General features: G+C 34.0%; 2 protein-coding genes and 2 pseudogenes across 2 annotated transcripts in view; 1 reads left to right on the forward strand and 3 right to left on the reverse strand.

Moving 5' to 3' along the window:
• Positions 1–19,254, reverse strand: part of LOC138336107 (activating signal cointegrator 1 complex subunit 3-like) — a 332,564-nt gene that overhangs the window by 222,516 nt on the left and 90,794 nt on the right. The window lies entirely within an intron of this gene.
• LOC138335213 (beta-1,4-galactosyltransferase galt-1-like) overlaps positions 1–19,254 on the reverse strand; it is a 68,294-nt gene that overhangs the window by 47,187 nt on the left and 1,853 nt on the right. The window lies entirely within an intron of this gene.
• On the forward strand, positions 4,265–5,553 carry LOC138308412 (uncharacterized; annotated as a pseudogene).
• On the reverse strand, positions 6,882–9,378 carry LOC138335201 (uncharacterized; annotated as a pseudogene).

Raw genomic sequence — 19,254 nt, forward strand, 5'->3', positions numbered from 1 at the left:
CTTGATTGCCTCTCTGGGGTACATCAGATCTTAACTGATATTGCTTAATGTTTTTTATTCTGTTTCTCTTACATAAGGCTTGGTAATTTGATTACATTTATTAGAACTGCAGCAAATACAGTCTATGGTCCCAGGGGGTAGCAAGCGATACAAGAGGCCCATGGGCCTTAACGGTCACCTGAGTTAGAATATATAATGAAACAAATAATGAAACAAATTAATGACATATAAACACTATATGTTGGGCCTTGAAGTTGGTCAGTGATTTATAAATTTGACTTTTTAGACTATGAAGAGTATTTGCTTCCATCAACCTGTGAACTTAAAGGTATTTTTGAAATTTTATTCATTTTGACCCTGTTTGGTCCTGCCCCTCTGGTCCCCCAGGACGTCATCAAGGACAGATATGGATGTTAAAATGCTATATCTTAGGCTAATAATTCTAATCAAGTTTGACTAATTTCCTACAAAAATTGGGCAAATAATGTTCACAAATATGTTTTTCCTATATAAACTAAAGTTAACTTAACCCCTCCCCAGGGGGTAACGTGAGACCCCAAGGTCATATAATTCACAATTTTCATAAAACACCTTAAGACCTTTCCATCTATAATTATTTGATTCTACAATATCCAGAATTTCAGAAGAAGATTTTTGAAGTTTTAGCCTATTTGACCCTTTTTTAGCCCTCTCCCTCTGCCCCCAGGGGGTCGGCCAGGACCAATGTGGATATGATATTAAAATGCTATCTCAGGCTAATAATTCTAACCAAGTTTGACTCATTTCCTATGAAAATTGAGCAAAAAATGTTCATTAATGTGTTTTTCCTATATAAACTATAGTAAACTTGACCCCCTCCCCAAGGGGAAACTGGAGACCCCAGGGTCATGTAATTTACAATTTTTATAAACAAACTTTAAGACCTTTTCATCTATAAAGTGTATTTGATTCTACCATTTCCAGAATTTCAGAAGAAGATTTTTGAAGTTTTAGCTTATTTGACCCTTTTTTAGCCCCACCCCTCTGCCCCCAGGGGGTCGGCCAGAACCAACGTGTATATGATATTAAAATGCTATCTCAGGCTAATAATTCTAACCAAGTTTGACTCGTTTCCAATGAAAATTGAGCAAAACATACTCATAAATGTGTTTTCCCTATATAAACTATAGTAAACTTGACCCCCTCCCCAGGGGGGAAACGTGAGACCCCAGGGTCATATAATTCACAATTTTTGTAAAGGACCTTAAGACCTTTCTATTTATGAAAAGTATTTGATTCTACCATTTCCAGAATTTCAGAAGAAGATTTTTGAAGTTTTAGCCTATTTGACCCTTTTTTAGCCCCGCCCCTCTGCCCCCAGGGGGTCGGCCAGAACCAATGTGTATATGATATTAAAATGCTATCTCAGGCTAATAATTCTAACCAAGTTTGACTCGTTTCCAATGAAAATTGAGCAAAACATACTCATAAATGTGTTTTCCCTATATAAACTATAGTAAACTTGACCCCCTCCCCAGGGGGGAAACGTGAGACCCCAGGGTCATATAATTCACAATTTTTGTAAAGGACCTTAAGACCTTTCTATTTATGAAAAGTATTTGATTCTACCATTTCCAGAATTTCAGAAGAAGATTTTTGAAGTTTTAGCCTATTTGACCCTTTTTTAGCCCCGCCCCTCTGCCCCCAGGGGGTCGACCAGAACCAATGTGTATATGATATTAAAATGCTATCTCAGGCTAATAATTCTAACCAAGTTTGACTCGTTTCCGATGAAAATTGAGCAAAACATACTCATAAATGTGTTTTCCCTATATAAACTATAGTAAACTTGACCCCCTCCCCAGGGGGAAAACGTGAGACCCCAGGGTCATATAATTCACAATTTTTGTAAAGGACCTTAAGACCTTTCTATTTATGAAAAGTATTTGATTCTACCATTTCCAGAATTTCAGAAGAAGATTTTTGAAGTTTTAGCCTATTTGACCCCTTTTGACCCCGCCCCTAAGGCCCCTGGGGGTCAGTCATAGAAAATTTGTTAATAGGATTAAATGGCCTTCTCATACTGATAATTCTGACAACATTTGACTCATTTCCTATTACAAATGACCAAATAATGCGCAAAAATGTGTTTTCCCAATATAAACTATAGTAAACTTAACCCCCTCCCCAGGGGGAAAATAGAGACCCCAGGGTCATATAATTCACAATTTTTGTAAAGGACCTTAAGACCTTTCTATCTATGAAGAGTATTTGATTCTACCACATCTGTGAGTAGAGAAGAAGATTTTTGAAATTTTACTCAATTTTACCCCTTTTGGCCCCTCCCACAGCCCTCTGGGGGGTGGGGACCATATAATTCACAATTTTGATTGGCCTTATGCCTTAAAAGGTTTGTGCAAAATTTCATTGAAATTGCTTCAGCAGTTTTGGAGAAGAAGTCGAAAATGTAAATTGTTTACGGACACACTACGCATGACGCACGACGCACGACGACAGACAAAAGGCGATTAGAATAGGTCACCTGAGACTTCGTCTCAGGTGACCTAATAATGCAATGTACCATAAATAAATAATGTTGTAAATGTCTTAGGCTCTGGCACCAAAATCTATCCGTTTCATCACTTTCTTTTACTGACTATAAAATAAAACTGATTTGCATTCAGATGCTTAGAATATCGTGACCGATGCAAGACTTTGTATGATACGCCACTTAAAGTTAATACAAAACAAATGTGTTTAGCACTGTCTAATGTCAATGTTGTTAATTTAAAATAGAACATCAGTGATAGCTATACCTTAGTATATGTTTTTAAAAAGTTAGTGACACTAAATTACAGCGAAATCCATTAAACGGTACATGACAGTGACTTCCGGTATCATGTGCCCAGTGGCGAATCGAGGCCAGTTACCTTACTTGAAATCGACAGGTGGCGCTTCGGGCGACCCGGTCCAAGTTGGTTTTCGGTAACATTACGATTTTAGACGATTTCGTCAACGATTTTCTGCGTCTCTTTTATCGCTAAAAGTCGTTATCCTGAATGAAACTTTGCCGGTAACGATGTCTTCAGACAAGTATGGAACATGGACAAATGATCAACTTAAGTGTGAACTGAAGAAACGCAATGCGAAAGTGTCCTGGGCGTAAAAAAGAACTGATTGAAAGGTTAGCTAATGTACTGTATGTAGGGCCTATGTATAACGTAAACAAAGATGGTCTGATGCGCTCATCCTGTTTTGGTTTTTGACAAAGGTCGCTAGTATTATCAATTAATCATACTTGCTGTAAATAATAAACAAATAAAGAATTATTATGGCTGTTTTTAGATTCATGGCGTTATTTGTTCTTGTTTAAAATACGTCTGTATTCGGTAGACTTGTGTAAGTCCGACTGTGCTTGAACGCATTGTAAATTCTTATGGGGGATCGTCAAGTCGATATCATCGCAGCTATGCAGCCTATCTATTTTATCCAGACATGATTATTTTAAAATTTCTTTAAAAAATGTTTATAAAATACAAGATCAATATAAGATAGTGGACTGCTATTGTATGTAAATTTGCCTGTATAATGTAATCATTTGTGAACATATGATAACACCCCTTGTTATAGATATAGACTACTACCGTCTACTGTAAATTTGTTGAGCTTCATAGCTAAAAACCACTCAATATTTGAACTACAAGAACTTGTTTAATGGCTTGAGTTAATTTATTGATAGCTATAGTAGTAGTATTAGCTTCAATTGCAATTTCAGACTGGAATCATATACAAGAAATTTCAACTTTGGCAGCAATAATGACGTCAGAATGGAAGATTTCAAAATGCAGCTTCCAGATGAAGCACAGGCGGTATTTGGTGACCGGAAACAGTTTGGACAGAAAAAGGAAAAAATTAGGACTGAAAACCAGAAAAAAAATTCCCCTAATGTAACAACTGCTAAAAATAAAAAATTATATAACACATTACCTTGAAACAATATCGACAAAGGCTAGTCGAGTAGGTATAGATGAGAATTTGAATTTGTACAAAGTGTTATACCTCATGAACATTGCGAACGGAGTGTTTATTACTCTTTAATCGATACGTTTCAATGTAAGAATGTTCCTGTCTATGCTGAAATGTCCAATATCAAGCTAGCTTTACAAAATTGATGTTTCATTTGAATCTGTTGGGCCTGTTCAAGAGTCACCGTTGGGAATGTATTTGCCTGCGGGCATGGGACCAAAATGCCATCTGTATCAAGCATGGTGCAGTACTGTACTGTATGCTGTATCAGAATTTTCTTGTAAAAAACGTGATCGTGGAACTAACATGTACAGAAAAGCTACAAACTTTCCATCATGTAAAGAGGTATAAGGGATCTCCACTTAAAGCAAGAGAGTTGAAAATGGATGGTGCTAATGAAGTCTGTAACATAAAATTTGATCCTAGACCATTGCATTTGAGAAAGTGTGACAACTATAAGGACAATTTCAGAAACATTTGTCTGTCTTCTCCAGGAATTTCTAATTTACCAATTTTTCAAACTTTTGTTCCAGCAAATACATTGGCTGTAGCTCATGATCATGACTACTTTGCTTTGACGCATGAGGATAATTTTCTGACTTCATTAGGTGTAAAAGATGTTGATGAACATTATGTTTCTAAAATTGAGTCAAACACGAGAGAACAATCAAACAGTAAACTTTGGGGAGCAGAGAGAAGCAAAAGGCTTTGCTCCTCTTCATTTGGAAGAATATGCAAGTTGACAAGCCTCACCGATAAAAAGCGGCTTGCAAGTGCATATCTGAAACCAGCTGAAAAGTTGAAGGCCCCATCCATTATTCATGGGAAGAAGTATGAACCATTTGCTATAGAAAGATACATGTCAGAAAAAAAAGTGTGATGTTTCAAAATGTGGACTATTCATTTCTGAATCCCATCCTTATTTGGCAGCTTCACCCGATGGTGTAGTTGAAGGGTCACATTTAGTTGAGGTTAAGTGTCCGTATGTTTCTAGAGACAAGGAGATCACCCCGCAGTCCATACCATACCTGAGAGAAAATGGGGAGGGAAATCTAATCTTATCTCCTAAGCATGATTACTTCTATCAAGTCCAAGGACAGCTTTTTTGTACCAAAATGCACAGATGTGATTTTGTTGTTTTCACTCTGTGTGATATGAAAATAATTGAAATTGAAAGAGATGATAACTTTATATCAAATATGGTTTCCAGTCTCACCAACTTCTTTGATGAATACTTCTGTCCAGCACTTCTGAGCAAACAGTACTATAAAACGTACAAAGGAGATGTAGAAGTTCACAGAAAATAATCACATAAGAGTACTTGTCAGATTCTGAGTTGGATGTATGAACAGATGTATGAGTGTTAAAGGCTTAGTAATGTCAAATTTCCATTCTTCCTTGAATGATTTTTTTTTATTTTGTTAAGGTTATGAGAGAATAATGATTGAGCACAAGTAAAATTAAAATTGCAAAATCATGGCATAATTTAAGCTGATTGATGTAAAATTCACTGTCTCAATTATCAATTTATCATTATTTCAATTATCATTTTCCTCCTATGGTATAATATAAACAAAGTAAATAATTATTCCTTCTATTTACAGTTTTCTGTAAATATACCATGTTTTTTTTACCAAAATGTTCTGTCAAACATCCTGACATTGTCTTAGATCTATTCAACAGCTGATTCATGATCAGTGGAACACATCGTTTGTTATGGAGGCTGAGGTATCCTGTTTGTATAGTGTGATATTTAATCATAAACATTACCACCAATATTTTCATAATAACAGTTACAGATCTAGTATGTGTTCCAGTATCATTGACATTATGCAGCACTTGATAATGATAATTTCAGAAGGTACATGGGTGATTAATTATTGAGTCAGTGCCATTTGTAAATATATCACATATAAACTTTATGAAAAATAATGGAAAGAGTAATGAATTTATGTACTTTTATTGTTATCAGTTATGTATTCTGACATGTTCGTACCAAGTACCCGCTACTGTATAACATGATAATTAAAGATTTAAGTTGTCAGTTCACTCTTCTCTGAACGATTAAGTTTATCAGTACATTGCATAAAGTACACTTATATGATACAAGACACTACGAATGAATCTTTATGATCATGTTGAAATTTAACCTCTCCAAAATATTGACCAAGTTCATTTATTAGCCAACTTGTTGTTTGTTTTGTCTAAAGCATACAAATAAAAATTTTACTTTTATACATGTAAGTGATATACACTGTCACTTAATTAATGTAAACAAAAAATATTTCGCATGTAAATTTGTTGCAGTATTTGTTTTACCGGTATATAAAATGTAAAGACAAAGTGAGTTTGACTCTGGGATACTTTAGCTGAGTGATTCATGTCCTGATAGGCTGAAAGTGAACATTACCATGGCAACAATCTCTAGATTTCCACATGTGCACTAATACTTCTAGGCCGCTAGTTTGAATCCCATGTGGGACATGAACAGATAGACCTGTAGTGACCGCTAGCTATAGCTTGTCAACGGTTTTTCGCTGGGTACTCTGGCCTTTCCTCCACAATCTAAACCTGACAGGTCCTTATAAGCCTGGCTGTTCCAAACAAACCAAACCTTTAAATTACTTATAAACTTACTGTGTTCCAGATTAGCTTCAAAATCATTAGGACCTTTTGGGATTTTTACAAAATTTTGTTATGACAATATTGATATCTATAGCTAGCTCTATTGGAATGATTATGGATTTTCAAAATCTTAAGGACATTTGGAAAGAGTATATACGTACTAGCAAAATGGACTAAATTAAGTAAATTTATCCCCAATCTGAATCACTGACTTAATTTACATACACTATTAATATAAATATTTAGTTATAAATGTAAATACATTTAAAGGGACAATTCAGTGAAGGTAATTCTGCTACAAATGTATTGTTCTACATTCGTTATGAAACATATATTAACAAGAAATATTGACAAATTTCATGAGTCATGACATTATGTAATTTGATTGATATCGTTGAAATTCCAAATCGTTGATCAATACGATTAAGCAGGTACATCATGTATGCTGTACCAACACCCAAGCCAAAGTCATGCAAGTTAAACAAATGCAGTACATAACCAGAGGAGTTGATAAAATAATGTTTAGACAAGAACATGCATCTAATTAGGTAAACACCCTACTGTAAGAGCGATATGAGTAGTTCTAGACAAAAAAATCTTTACTACAAGAATGGCAAGGGCCAGGGTTCTGCATGCAAGACATCCGATCACTATAGTGTAAAACTGAATTGTCCCTTTAAGCATGAGATGGAACAATGCAAGGGCGAAAATTACAAAGGCATGAAGCAAATAAATATAATTTCAGTTGCCAACTTTGTCTCTGTACTTGTCATAGGCTCAGTTAATATTTTATAAGTTTTTGCTAAACCAATTATTCGTTCAATATGAACACGCTTGCTTGCAATTTTCCTATCCTTCATGACAATTTCTCCAGAAAGTCTATTCTTCTTTTTAAAGAAACTTGGTATGTTTATAGATATATCCATCGGTGCAAATATATCTTGTACATTAAAGCCTTTGTCAGCCATAATAGAATCCCCAGGGTCACATTTTGTTAATAGATTGCTTCTCTCACATATCTGACGGTCACTAGTTGAACCAGCATAAGCTGGGGAAACATATGAAATAAACCCACCAGGTGTGGCACCAACGAGAGTCTTCACAGTGTTTCTGTTTTTTTATATGTTGAAAAGGTAGCTTGTTGAGCCTTGGGTGCTTTTGGCTTCTTAATAGGACACTCAGTTCCATCAACAATTAATCTGGTGGTGGGAAACTTCAATCCAAAGTCAGATGGTGTAAAGTGATGTACAAGTTCTCTTACTGGCCACAAATCTAACTCTTTCCATTGTAAATACATAAAATTTATCCAAGTTAATACAATATTAGATACTGTGTTGTCAGATATCCCGAAGAGTCTTGACAGTTCAAAATTAGTAGTGTGACGTCTTAATTTCATCAATGTCATAAAAAATTGATTTTCAACTGACATATTACAAACTTGATGTCCTATATATTCCAACGAATATGCTGCTGGTCCAAGTGTTCTTAAAACAAACAGAAATCGAAAATAATTTTCTAGTCCAGTATAAAAATGTATTCCAGCATCATCATCAATGAAGTTATAAATGTTAAACATTGGATGAGCTGGTGTCTGAGTGGATGAAGTAAAGGTGGTTGGAACACTTATGTCAGACTTGGTTTCATTTTCCTGTAATACTTCACCGGTTTCATCATCACAAATCTCAACATTAAGTCCAATGTCTGGTACAGTATGTAAATTGTCATCAGACTCGGTATTAGCTACAGCATCAAGTTCTACGAGTAGTTTCCTTTTGATACCTCTATTCATTACACGTTGTCCTCTAGCATGGTCCTGTGGCGATGGTTCATCAGTCCATGAGAATACACTTGGAACAACACCTTTCTTTAGACGTTGATGTAATGGTGATGATCCTAAAAATATTAAAAGTGAAAAATAAAAATTAAATTTTGCAGCTGCATGAATCACATTTTAATACCACTTAAAATTTAATATGATAATTACATATTGCTTTGATGTAAAAAAAAAATTAATACACATTTGCTCATTTTTTGTTTGTTAATTTTGCTTTTTATCCTTTTTACACATACACAGAGTATCATGGGAATCTCGTTTCATTAAACCTTAGCACTTGCAAGGCGTAAATTAAATATTTTATATCTATCTACAGGGTGTGTGTGTGTGTGGAGGGAGGGGACCGGGTGTGATAACGAAGCGACTATGTTTAGCCGATAGCAGTAGTTACTAGATCGCTCGATATAACAATATCAGTATTATATTACAACATTAGTTGTACATGTCGTATTTTCTACATCGTGAATATGTCTGACTGTACTGTAGAGATTGTGCGATCACTGGTTGCAGTACCGAGCAGGTACCGAGCAGGACCTGCCGAGTGCATTTAACTGTTTACAGTCATATCTCTTTCCAGTCAGATAACATTAGACCGTCGCCTCGGACGGTAATCACTACGAGTCCGAAATACCATCATAACATATATGCATACACAATGGTCAAACACGTTTTTTTCAATGAAATATTATAATTAGTCTATCTATAAACTAACTTACCATAAGATGTTTCTTGACTGTAATCATCGTCCTTGAAATGCATTTTACAGACGACGCTATGTTGGTTTGGCTCCCACAAACTAAACCTGGTATTGCCTCGCTTGATAGCACAAATCCATGCTTTTCGCAGCTTACTTTCGGTGGGGAAACTATGACCTCCTCTATTGTGACACCCAGGTACGGAACAACAGGTTGAAGGCATTACACCGTTGGAATCAGCGCATAGCAAATGTCAACACAGACTCCATACCCAACAACAAAAATAATAGTGCGAAAGCTCACTCGCACTAAAAAACCAGAACACATCTGAATATCTAAAGATGCTCTTCCGCCGACAGAGCATAAACGATACTCATCCTTGAAATTTTGAACTAAATTTGAAACAGATTTCAATCATAAGTTTTTTACGATAGAAATTATGACAGAAGCCTATTTAAGTCTAAAATGAAGTTTCAATGTAAATTTCAATATCTTACTTTGGTCATGGCTGTATTTGAGTAGAATGCTTGAAAAGCCTTAGTTCCGTGTGTGAAATGACAAACATTGATTTGACTTGGAATGTCTGACAGGTACACGGAGACACAATGGAACCTGCAATGTTCTTGTTCCTGCTGAATTATTTATGATCAGTCTGAAAAACAGCGACAATAGTTTTATTCAAGCACTACACTGTCTTTTTACTCCAGCTCTAGCTCCAGTGGAATAACAACTATAGAATATAACACAATCATCACCAAAACTAAGACTTATTCGTGTATTATAAATATAAATATCAAACAACTTCTACAAGTCTTTGTAGAGTCAAGATCCAAGTTAATTGACGAAATGCCCCAAGATTTCATGAGCAAATTTCTCTTACATAAATGCCATATGTTTCAAAGGTATGGTTTCAAAATGTGGTAATTCAAGGGCCATAACCCTAAACACTGCCTGTAACAGGATTACCTCCCTTATGAAATATTATATTTTAGGCTTACTGATGGTTAAAACATTGAGAGAACACCTACATCAGATCTAGACTTGTGGGATAAGAACACATGTCGAGAAAGAAACATCAATAATGATTGAACAAGTACAAGCATTTCTGGTAGAGAGGCACAGAATCACACCAATCCATCACCCAATGTATGTAATTATGAAGCACAAGTAAAAATAACCTTTTAGTGTTTGATAATATTACATAATATAAAACAACTCATTAAATTTCTCAGTTGTGGATTCAGCGAGTTTGTTTGGGCTTCCGACCTCCCATCCTGAGAATTGTCTTTGAAACTCATGTATTTTCACCATTTCCCTCAATTTTCACAATCATTCGAACCACCCATTGGGATTTGGACACCACTCAAGACAGTTCTCTGGATCGCCTTCTGTTTCCCAATGTATACTCAGCTTCCTCCAACACTAAGATCCTATGTGGCAGAAGGATCATCATAGAAATCTACAAAGTAACAAACTCTCCTGGCTTCAATGGCTATTATTTTATTAATTGTTTCACCCAAAGTGATCTATATTGTTTACAGTCAATCATATTGTCAGTACCTTGACGTTCACCCCACCATTCTAATAACTGATGTATACAGGTGATAAGTCCTATAAATATAGAAACAAAATAAAGATTTTCTTCTACTCATTCATTTTTAATAGTGTAGCGCGAACGATTACATTAAAAGTTTTTCAAACAATGCCTAAACATTTCATGGTCTATAATAACACCGTTCAATAAGGGAAGACGCATCAGATCTTCAACTTCTTCAATAAATGAGGAGAAGATCAGAGGTATCCTCGGGAGAATTCTGTTCACAGATATCTATTGAGTCATCGCTTATCAACTATTCCCTGGGATCATACGTCTGCTGATAAAGCATTTAGAGTCTGATACAGCTTGTCATAAACACACTGACATCCATCATATTACCACAACTTCATCACATTTCGGCTTCAGCAATTGACATCAAGTCATTTATTCATCTTCAATTTTAAATAATTTATGTTCTCATACTAAATCTCACTTTCTGTTTGCCCAATTCTTTTTCTTCTTACCTCTATGAAGAAAAAAATCAGAGAATGGCATGAAAAGGCTTAAATTTCTCTTTTCTTATTTAAGCAACATAGATTCTCACAAAAGTTTGCAAACAAAATTTATTTCATACCCGATCAAATTAAAACATAGTGACATCAATGCTTAAATGACAAAACGGAAATTTAAGTGTTGTGTTTAATGTATTAGGATAGCCCATTGGTCAATGGTCAATGGTCAATTATCCAATATCCCTTACTAGTAGTTGAGAAAATTTATCTAAAAATGGACATGCAATCACTGGATAAAAGATTTGTGTGTAAATTACTATTGAAGTTTTTTAAATTAAGATAGAAGAAAAAGATTTCTTTTATGATTACATTACCCAACAGAACAATACGCTGTATGCTGAACCGACGTAAATAGCGGTGCTAACAGATATGGTTGATGAAAACCTGTACAGCAGATAGCACTGTGGAAACAGGATTAATAATTCACCAAGAAAGTCTATTACAACAAGAAAAATCTGCTAAACTGTAAGATCACGACTAATGATTAACTAGTCTTCATTTTTTACAGTTGTGGACAATGTTACAGATTAAGGATATCTGTTCCAGATCAGATGTCCGTTGGCTGTAAATGAAAGACAAAGGTAAAATGGCCGAAATTTTAGACGGGTTCAACTGTTGATTACTGTATTTTCTGAGTGTTTTGTTCTGATTTGATGAATCCATAAGAGGCTACATATCACTGGAAAACCTACATTGAGGCCTTCAAAATACCTAATATTACCTAATGTAATGAATCTGCATGGCCAAGTGTTTGTAAATCGTGAAATAAGACATGCATCATTATAATATGACATATTGGGAAAGAAAATCTATGGAATGTCCGCTGATAATGACCATAATTTGGATATTGGGTGAACATACAAGTCAAATCTGATCCTGGTCCGTCAGATAATCAATATTCAGCATGAATGGTCAGTCTTTATTTGTGTATACCAGAGGAAAGAAGGGGTGGCAATTTGATACCTCGAGGTATGGTTATTATAGCAACATCACTATAGCAACCAGAGTCCTAGCAAGTCTTCATAAGGTCATTTAATCACATGACTACATTACCATAGCAACCACATTGCTGGCACTTAGATGGACCTATATATACCAAGTATGAACTTTCAGTGCATTATGCATTATGATATAGGGTATAGAGTGAGGACAAATCTGTTATTATAAGGAGTGTTAAAGTTAACATATTAGGTCACAGTGACCTGGTTTTGGTATGTGCTGGACCAATACGCCAAGTGTGAAGTTCTGAGCCAGAACAAGATAAAGAGCAGACAGACAGCCACAGAGATGGCCGAATGATGGACACGAAGCAAAGTGTAGAAAATTCACCATTAAACACCTTATCTTATTATTCACTAATGGTAAAAATGTACTGACTTTTAAAAACAATTGTCTTACTTCAAATTACATTAATATTCAAACACCATGTGAATCTGGCTTTAACTTGCATATCAAATAACTAACTTTGAAAAGTACTTACAGAATTTTTTTCTTTCAAATTCTTGAAAAACTGTGTACATACATGTATATAAACCAATGATGGTCCTTATGTGAGGGTATCTGGCCTTCACCAAGAAACCAATACCTGGTGAGAGTAAATCGTATAGGTCGTACAAGATTCTTCCATCAAATAGCTGATAATCAATAGGACAAAGTGACAATTACTCAAATTTTTACCGAAGCTGTATAACGCCAAAAATAATAAAACGTAAATGACTGATGGAGAAAGGAAATTTTGTAAATTGACAGCTCACTCACTATGTGTTTTATATACACAGAAAATCATTGATTTCTTATAGCCAGTGATATGATAAACATGAATGCCTCGAAAATCCTAGTATATTGATGGAACTATACCGTCCTGACAGGCAATACATGTTTAACAATTAAAATCATGCTCTGAATAGCTGGATTTGGTGGGGACTGGTGTGGCCGAGTGGTTAAGATGTCCCGACATATTACCACAAGCTCTCCACCTCTGGGATGCGGGTTCAAATCCAATGTGGGGCAGTTGCCAGGTACCGACTGCTGGTCAGTGGTTTTTCTCCGAGTAATCCGGCTTTCCTTCACCAACAAAACTGGCACGTCCTTACATGACCTTTGCTGTTAATAGGACGTTAAACAAATAAAACTAAAACCAGCTGGATTTGGTGCAGAACAGGTATTTCGAAAGTATAGGAAGTATTTCAGGTAGATCGAGGACCAAAGGGAAAAAAGAAATGATGATATGGAGAAAGTGATATATATTGGTACAAGAAAACAGATTACAGATACAGGAATGGAAATCTGTAAATCAGAGGAACATAGAAGTATTATGGGTTATCAGAGTTTAAAAAGTTTTAGAATAACATCTCCCCATTTTTATCCAGAATATGAGCCTTTGAATTATATATAATTTAAATATGCATACTAACTAGGACCAATAATTAAATTGGCCTGGCCTACACCACTCACATGCCATATCAAGTGAAATAATTTAAAGTTGAACTCCAATTTTCTTTGATGATAAGGTCATGGTAATTTATTTTAACAACTTTTGTGGTAATTTATTTTAACAACTTTTGTAGCACCCTTCTGAAAGTCTCTGCATAAATCTGACTGTAATACTTCTTGTCCACCTGGTAGATTCCATTAATTTCACCGTATACTGTGTTATGAATTTTTCATTTGACATCTAATTCCAAAAATAGGAAAAGTTTGATTTTGATTGTGAATCATTCGAACAACACTTAGTGTTTTAAAATGAAGAGTCGCTAAAATCTATAATCATCATAACATTATTGAATTATTTATAACATTATTGAATTATTTAGACATATGTTTTATTTGGAAAGTATTGTTTCTATTTAAAATGACACTACTCATTAGTTCTATTGATAAACACTCCTTGCAAACATCTGAATAAACCTATCAACAATTTTAAACATCAATCAAATCAACAGAAACCTACAGACCAAAATCAACATGTTACTTGACAACCGCCCTTGTAGTGTTCTGGCAGCCCCATCTATCATCAATACAGGTGAATAGTTTTAATCATAGAACTTGAACACATTCTAAAAATAGGTTTAATTCAATTTGCGCATTTAGTGCAAATTTAACAAGCCATGTTCTAACAGGAGGTATAGCTGCATTGCATACTTTAATACAAATACTTAGTACATATTGATGGATTCAGGCATCTTCAGAATCATATGTACGTAAAGCAATTACTGTCGCTGTCCTTTTTCCATTTCATATATGGTATTTGTTATAAACGAGGAGAGTAGCTTCTATCAGGATGTACAAACAACCAAATGTCACTACATACACAGTAAACTATCTGATATTCCTCGACAGAAAAGCAACAGGCTTCAAATGCCAACAAAATAGAATCTGTATTCCTGATACGAAAGCATTTCAATAACTTCAATGAAAGGGAAAAAGTTAATTTTACAGACATCTTAAAGTACCTCTAACAGATGGAGACTGGGATAGTGGAACAAAATTAGGACGGGAGAAAACATGGGTAACAGTCTATGTGTCCTGTCCTATTGGATAACTGAGGGACATCAAAAATTGTCAACAAAGTTTCAACACCCGACTGAAAATCAGTTATTATACCTTTTGTATGGTTAAACACTCGGATAGTACTTTTTGTTTTCACTGGGACCTTCACAGGTTTGAATTTCTGGTCATATCAGAAAGTGACATGGTCACCTACCCTTATTACTTATTTTTCACACGGTACTCTGGATTTCTTTCGGATCGATTCCCCCAGCATGCTTAACAACTGAATTTGAAGACAATAAATAGTTGATTATTAGACTGAACAATCTGTGCCCATATCGTATGACATTTATAAATCCAATCGACAGTTTTAAGCATATTAGTAAACAGACAGTTGTTCATTATTACAGATGATATAACATATACCAGTGTTAACATAAAGTCTTACGTAACATGGCCGAGGCAGATTGATCCATTTACATGATAACTCAGAAGGAAATAGTATTATATATGAATTTAATTATCGCCATATTTACCCACCATAATGATTTATAATAAATTATGTAAATCTCATGCCAACAAAGCACAGACTGGAGCATGCATCTGTTTGACATCTGTAGGTATCTCAGCATGCTGGTTGCATGATTACACACTGGCTTTTTCTTTGATCTGACGCAAAAAATAATAGGGTCATCTGTCTGCAGATCGTATATTGTTTCCCATATAGGTCATTTCCAGTTTCCCACAGGTCATTTCCAGTTTCCCCTAGGCACTTTCCACCCACATAAAGACCCTCATACACTTTAATCCAGGTAAAACAGTCACCAAGTCACCAGGTTTGGACCTGCAATGTTTTAGATCAATTTCAAGGAACATTAGATGAGACCTAGAATGATATTTGTAAAAAAATGTGTTACAATCATCACAAAAAACAATCATATTTATTGTACTTTATTAAATAACTCCTTGAAGTATAATTTAAAATTCAAATTTTGGCTGCTCAAGCTTGTTCATATAACCAATTAAGGTCATTATAGGTTATTAACTGAAGGAATTATCAGATATATTTATTATAACTCCACCAATTAACTGAATGAATTATCAGATGTATTTATTATAACTCCACCAATTAACTGAATGAATTATCAGGTGTATTTATTATAACTCCACCAATTAACTGAAGGAATTATCAGTGTATTTATTATAACTCCACCAATTAACTGAAGGAATTATCAGGTGTATCTATTATAACTCCACCAATTAACTGAATGAATTATCAGGTGTATCTATTATAACTCCACCAATTAACTGAAGGAATTATCAGGTGTATTTATTATAACTCCACCAATTAACTGAAGGAATTATCAGGTGTATCTATTATAACTCCACCAATTAAATGAAGGAATTATCAGGTGTATCTATTATAACTCCACCAATTAACTGAATGAATTATCAGATGTATTTATTATAACTCCACCAATTAACTGAAGGAATTATCAGGTGTATTTATTATAACTCCACCAATTAACTGAAGGAATTATCAGGTGTATCTATTATAACTCCACCAATTAACTGAAGAATTCAGTGTATTTATTATAACTCCACCAATTAACTGAAGGAATTATCAGGTGTATTTATTATAACTCCACCAATTAACTGAAGGAATTATCAGGTGTATCTATTATAACTCCACCAATTAAATGAAGGAATTATCAGGTGTATCTATTATAACTCCACCAATTAACTGAATGAATTATCAGATGTATTTATTATAACTCCACCAATTAACTGAAGGAATTATCAGGTGTATTTATTATAACTCCACCAATTAACTGAAGGAATTATCAGGTGTATTTATTATAACTCCACCAATTAACTGAAGGAATTATCAGGTGTATCTATTATAACTCCACCAATTAACTGAAGGAATTATCAGGTGTATTTATTATAACTCCACCAATTAACTGAAGGAATTATCAGGTGTATTTATTATAACTCCACCAATTAACTGAAGGAATTATCAGATGTATCTATTATAACTCCACCAATTAACTGAAGGAATTATCAGGTGTATCTATTATAACTCCACCAATTAACTGAAGGAATTATCAGATGTATCTATTATAACTCCACCAATTAACTGAAGGAATTATCAGGTGTATCTATTATAACTCCACCAATTAACTGAAGGAATTATCAGGTGTATTTATTATAACTCCACCAATTAACTGAAGGAATTATCAGGTGTATCTATTATAACTCCACCAATTAACTGAAGGAATTATCAGGTGTATCTATTATAACTCCACCAATTAACTGAAGGAATTATCAGGTGTATTATTATAACTCCACCAATTAACTGAAGGAATTATCAGATGTATTTATTATAACTCCACCAATTAACTGAATGAATTATCAGATGTATTTATTATAACTCCACCAATTAACTGAAGGAATTATCAGATGTATCTATTATAACTCCACCAATTAACTGAAGGAATCATCAGGTGTATCTATTATAACTCCACCAATTAACTGAAGGAATTATCAGGTGTATTTATTATAACTCCACCAATTAACTGAAGGAATTACATCAGATGTATTTATTATAACTCCACCAATTAACTGAATGAATTATCAGGTGTATTTATTATAACTCCACCAATTAACTGAAGGAATTATCAGATGTATCTATTATAACTCCACCAATTAACTGAAGGAATTATCAGATGTATCTATTATAACTCCACCAATTAACTGAATGAATTATCAGGTGTATCTATTATAACTCCACCAATTAACTGAAGGAATTATCAGATGTATTTATTATAACTCCACCAATTAACTGAAGGAATTATCAGGTGTATTTATTATAACTCCACCAATTAACTGAAGGAATTATCAGGTGTATTTATTATAACTCCACCAATTAACTGAATGAATTATCAGGTGTATTTATTATAACTCCACCAATTAACTGAAGGAATTATCAGGTGTATTTATTATAACTCCATCAATTAACTGAAGGAATTATCAGGTGTATCTATTATAACTCCACCAATTAACTGAAGGAATTATCAGGTGTATCTATTATAACTCCACCAATTAACTGAAGGAATTATCAGATGTATTTATTATAACTCCACCAATTAAATGAAGGAATTATCAGGTGTATTTATTATAACTCCACCAATTAACTGAAGGAATTATCAGGTGTATTTATTATAACTCCACCAATTAACTGAAGGAATTATCAGATGTATCTATTATAACTCCACCAATTAACTGAAGGAATTATCAGGTGTATTTATTATAACTCCACCAATTAACTGAAGGAATTATCAGGTGTATTTATTATAACTCCACCAATTAACTGAAGGAATTATCAGATGTATCTATTATAACTCCACCAATTAACTGAAGGAATTATCAGGTGTATTTATTATAACTCCACCAATTAACTGAAGGAATTATCAGGTGTATTTATTATAACTCCACCAATTAACTGAATGAATTATCAGGTGTATTTATTATAACTCCACCAATTAACTGAATGAATTATCAGGTGTATTTATTATAACTCCACCAATTAACTGAAGGAATTATCAGATGTATTTATTATAACTCCACCAATTAACTGAATGAATTATCAGATGTATTTATTATAACTCCACCAATTAACTGAAGGAATTATCAGATGTATTTATTATAACTCCACCAATTAACTGAAGGAATTATCAGGTGTATTTATTATAACTCCACCAATTAACTGAATGAATTATCAGATGTATTTATTATAACTCCACCAATTAACTGAATGAATTATCAGATGTATTTATTATAACTCCACCAATTAACTGAATGAATTATCAGATGTATTTATTATAACTCCACCAATTAACTGAATGAATTATCAGATGTATTTATTATAACTCCACCAATCTAAGGAATATGTTGATGGAAAGTCTTTTGCACATTTAAAAAAAAATATATGACCAAAGGTTATAACTTGTATATCCAGTTTCAATTAAGCAACATCATTTAACCTGAATTTGCTATGATAAAACAAAAGCAAAGAGTGTTCAAATACAAATACATGCAAGTAATGTACAGATAGCAAATACCTCTTGTAATTTGTCGACAATTTTGAAGGCACTCAAAGAGAGCTAAAAATGGAAACTGTGTTCTGTATGATTCAACAAGAGGTTCAAGTATCTTTGTAGACACTTAGCTGAATGTTGACCTACAAAAATCTTAATTTGAACTTCGAAAATCAATTTGTGAAATGACCAATCTGAGACTTAGTTTTTAGAGGATATAATGAAGCGATCCAAATCTCAAAGAGTTGATTTGACCCAAATACATACACTGTAATACCAACTTTATAGATCAATCTGTACCATTGTTCATTTACACTGAAAATGTTGCTAATCTCTAGAGTCACATTTTGACTTCAGAATTCATTTGATAACGACCATAAATATAATTCCACAACTG

This window comes from Argopecten irradians, chromosome 1 (genome assembly GCF_041381155.1).
Source record: "Argopecten irradians isolate NY chromosome 1, Ai_NY, whole genome shotgun sequence".
Classification (NCBI taxonomy): domain Eukaryota; kingdom Metazoa; phylum Mollusca; class Bivalvia; order Pectinida; family Pectinidae; genus Argopecten; species Argopecten irradians.